Source organism: Oncorhynchus clarkii, unplaced genomic scaffold (genome assembly GCF_045791955.1).
Source record: "Oncorhynchus clarkii lewisi isolate Uvic-CL-2024 unplaced genomic scaffold, UVic_Ocla_1.0 unplaced_contig_12713_pilon_pilon, whole genome shotgun sequence".
NCBI classification, from domain to species: Eukaryota; Metazoa; Chordata; class Actinopteri; order Salmoniformes; family Salmonidae; genus Oncorhynchus; species Oncorhynchus clarkii.
The window spans coordinates 19123-23751 of record NW_027259554.1 but is presented as its reverse complement, the minus strand read 5'-3'; the positions used below and the strand labels follow the sequence as shown (position 1 = coordinate 23751).

At 38.7% G+C, this 4629-nt stretch overlaps 1 long non-coding RNA gene across 1 annotated transcript; it reads left to right on the top strand.

The window, feature by feature from the left end:
* The first annotated feature begins 605 nt into the window (after positions 1-605).
* Positions 606-2951, top strand: LOC139400300 (uncharacterized). Its single transcript, XR_011632470.1, has 3 exons — positions 606-688; positions 954-1051; positions 2509-2951. It is a non-coding gene; the product is annotated as an uncharacterized lncRNA (long non-coding RNA).
* Positions 2952-4629: the final 1678 nt, after the last annotated feature.

The following is a 4629-nucleotide window of genomic DNA, read 5'->3' as shown; positions in this document are numbered from 1 at the left end:
TGTGTTTCTACTCAATATGTATTGTGTTTCTACTCAATATGAATATGTATTGTGTTTCTACTCAATATGTATTGTGTATTGTGTTTCTACTCAGTATGAATATGTATTGTGTTTCTACTCAATATGTATTGTGTATTGTGTTTCTACTCAGTATGAATATGTATTGTGTTTCTACTCAATATGTATTGTGTTTCTACTCAGTATGAATATGTATTGTGTTTCTAGTCAATATGAATATGTATTGTGTTTCTACTCAGTATGAATATGTTTTGTGTTTCTACTCAATATGTATTGTGTTTCTACTCAGTATGAATATGTATTGTGTATTGTGTTTCTACTCAGTATGAATATGTTTTGTGTTTCTACTCAGTATGAATATGTATTGTGTTTCTACTCAATATGAATATGTATTGTATTTCTACTCAATATGTATTGTGTTTCTACTCAATATGTTTTGTGTTTCTACTCAGTATGAATATGTATTGTGTTTCTACTCAATATGTATTGTGTTTCGACTCAGTATGAATATATATTGTGTTTCTAGTCAATATGAATATGTATTGTGTTCTCTTCATCAGCACCTTTAACTGGTCAGTACCATTCCTCTCCAACCTTGCCTTCCTTATCCTGGTGACAGTTACAGTTCTGACATACTTCATCCCTGTACGATATATCCTTCTAGTATGGGGTAAGTGCATGTTTTCTTTTGTTAAGATATCTAGAACTATTGTCAATTTTCCATGTGAATTGATTCTATGAGGTCAGCATATCAAATACACCAGAACAATACAGTATCATACATGCCGTGCTGATAGGCTGTAAAGGAACTACACACATGTATTGACAACTTGTTCCTGTTCTTTTTTAATTTAATTATAGCTGCATCAGATCCACCCAGATTACTGGTTTATACAGACTGTTTTATTTTGCTTCTCCTGAATGTCTGTTTTCAGGAATTAATAAATTCACCAAGAAATTACGGGCCCCGTACGCCATCGACAACAATGAGGTGTTTGATTTCCTGAGGAGAGTTCCTTCAGATGTTCACAAGGTAAGTGTCTATAGAAGGTTAAAGGGCAATTCCACCACTTTTCAACAGATAACACAGTGATTTAGGAAGACTGTGAGATTAGCGAGGAGCTGGATAGTACTCTTCCTTAAACTGGAAAGTCATCACATGTAAATGTAGAAACTCTGCATGAAAAGTCAAAACCTAATGGACCTTTTCTTCTTATGTTTGTAGCTACAGAACATAGAAATGTGTCGTTATTCACCAATGTAGACACTGGTGTGGTGATGGACATAGTGAATGGGAGTTTAAAAAGTGGTGGAAGTATCCTTTTCAGGTTATTGCCTCTAAATCATATTCAGGAAGCCAGTAATGCTCTAGATCAGATTCAGGAAGCCAGTAAACCTCTAGTATTTCAGGTTATAACCTCTAGATCAGATTCATGAAGCCAGTAATGATCTAGTCTTTCAGGTTATAACCTCTAGATCAGATTCATGAAGCCAGTAATTATCTAGTATTTCAGGTTATAACCTCTAGATCAGATTCAGGAAGGCAGTAAACGTCTAGTATTTCAGGTTATAACCTCTAGATCAAATTCAGGAAGCCAGTAAACCTCTAGATCATATTCAGGGAGACAGTAATTCTCTATTCTTTCAGGTTATAACCTCTAGATCAGATTCAGGAAGGCAGTAAATGTCTAGTATTTCAGGTTATAACCTCTAGATCAGATTCAGGAAGCCAGTAAACCTCTAAATCAGATTCAGGAAGCCAGTAATCCTCTAGATCATATTCAGGATGCCAGTAAACCTCTAAATCAGATTCAGGATGCCAGTAAACCTCTAGATCAGATGCAGGATGCCAGTAAACCTCTAGATCAGATTCAGGAAGCCAGTAAACCTCTAGTCTTTCAGCACTGCTTTCTACTGAAATATCCCACAGGTTGTTGCCTGTGTAATTACAGCCCGGTCTAATGTCTGTTATGATGTATCCTCCCTAACAGCCCTTGTGGATTATACAAGGTGTTAGGGTCAGGTGCCTTTCAGTTGCCGGGCGAAGGCACCACAGAGTTGATAACTTCTGTGACTATTGTCACCACAGAGTTGATAACTTCTGTGACTATTGTCACCACAGAGTTGATAACTTCTGTGACTATTGTCACCACAGAGTTGATAACTTCTGTGACTATTGTCACCACAGAGTTGATAACTTATGTGACTATTGTCAGCACAGAGTTGAGAGTAGGGTTGCAAAATTCTGTTAACTTTCCCAAAAGTCCTAGTTTTTGGAGGAAATCTGTTGGAAGATTCGTGGATTCAGGAGGGAATAAGCAGGAAGTGTGTGAATCCTCCAATCGGGGAAGTTAGCAGAATTTTGCAACACTAGTTGAGTGCTACTGTGACTGTTGTGTGACCGCAACTGGTAGTATGACCTCCTCAGACACTGTAGCCCTACAGCTCTGCTGTTATGAATGATACCTGGCCATATTCCTCTGTGTGTAGGTGCAGTACAGCGAGCTGAAGACTTTGAGCGCCCAGAGTCCTCTGAGGAGGAAGAGAACCATTGAGAGGAGGTGATGGAGGAGTGGTCCCCAATGGAAGACATGGCCATGTCCACACTGTTGCTGCTTCAGACTTATGCCCTTCGTGGAACTGGGCGTATAGTGGAGGATATGCAGGCCATATCTGGATCATATTCCTCTATGTTCAGAATTGGTTAGAAAACTGCTCCTGGTTACTGGTCCTCTGTAGCTCAGTTTGTAGAACATGGCACTTGCTGTGCCAGGATAGTGGGTACAATTCCTGAGATCACCCATATGTATACACGCATAACTACGTCTCTTTGGGATAAAAGCATCTGCTACATTGCGTCTATACTGAACAAAAATGGCAACGCAACATGCAACAATTTCAAAGATTTTACTGACTTACAGTTTGTAGAATAAAATCAGTCAATTTAAATTAATTATTTCAGCCCTAATCAATGGATTTCTCATGACTGGGCCGGGATGCAGGTGGGTGGATTATCTTGGCAAAGGAGAAATGCTCACTAACAGAGGAATGTAAAAGCTTTTTGTACGTACGGAACAATTCTGGGATTTTTTATTTCAACTCATGAAATATGGGACCAACACTTTACATGTTGCGTTTGTATGTGTTCAGTGTCTATTAGCAGTCAGACATGGATATTGTATCACCAGCAGGCTAAAGATCACCAGCGTGGTTTCCACCTACTCTACATCAACATGGCTTCAACACTGACTTTCGTTCAACACTTTTTATAATATTGTTCACTTATTTTTGTTTTATTGAAAGATACTATTTAATCAAAAACAGTTTTATCCTGATTTGTTCTTCTCCACTTTTCTGACTTTTTAAAATGTAGTTCTGTTTTAAGTATCTACAATTGTAGTTTTGTATTTTTAGGAGAGATGTCTGAATGAATCAAAATCTGCTCTAACTCGTCAATAGAATCTAATGTCTGAATGAATCGAAATCTGCTTTAACTCGTCAATAGAATCTAATGTCTGAATGAATCGAAATCTGCTTTAACTCGTCAATAGAATCTAATGTCTGAATGAATCCAAATCTGCTTTAACTCGTCAATAGAAATCTGTCATTCTGATTCTACCGTTATTTTTTATTGTAAATCCAGATCAGGTTGAAATGTGTTTTTACAGATTTCTATATCAGCAGTATCATGTAAACATTCAAGACCCTCAACATTTCTCATATCCTCATTCCCATCATATTCAGTATCATGTAAACATTCAAGACCCTCAACATTTCTCATATCCTCATTCCCATCATATTCAGTATAGAGGGTGGAAAGCTTTAACACTATATGTATTATTTGATGTATTACATGTTATATATATACAATGTCTAACTTTCACACTGAATGTGTAATATTGTGTGTCTTGACTGTTGGATTGAGATGTTTCCACCCTCTACATTCCTGATGGTCCTGAACATGCTCCTGTTGCTGGTGAAAGCTGTGGGACCAATATGTCCATTTTTAAACACCTGATATCATGTATTGGTGTTGTTTCTGAAGAGTTTCTCTCACCATACAATAAACACAGCATGATTTACCTCAATGGATACTTTTACAGTTTGTCTGACTATGTTTGTTTGTCTGTCTGTCTGTCTGTCTGTCTGTCTGTCTGTCTGTCTGTCTGTCTGTCTGTCTGTCTGTCTGTCTATCTATCTACATGCCTGCCTGTCACCCAGCTATCTGCTACCTAGCTACCACACAACCCAACCACCAAGCTACCAGGCTATCTGCTACCTAGCTACCACACAACCCAACCACCAAGCTACCAGGCTATCTGCTACCTAGCTACCACACAACCCAACCACCAAGCTACCAGGCTATCTGATACCTAGCTACCACACAACCCAACCACCAAGCTACCAGGCTATCTGCTACCTAGCTACCACACAGCCCAGCTACCAAGCATTCACTCATGTTCTACCTAGCTACCACACAGCCCAACTACCAAACTACCAGGCTATCTGCTACTTAGCTACCACACAACCCAACCACCAAGCTACCAAGCATTCACTCATGTCCTATCTAGCTACCACACAACCCAGCTACCAAGCTACCAGGCATTCAGT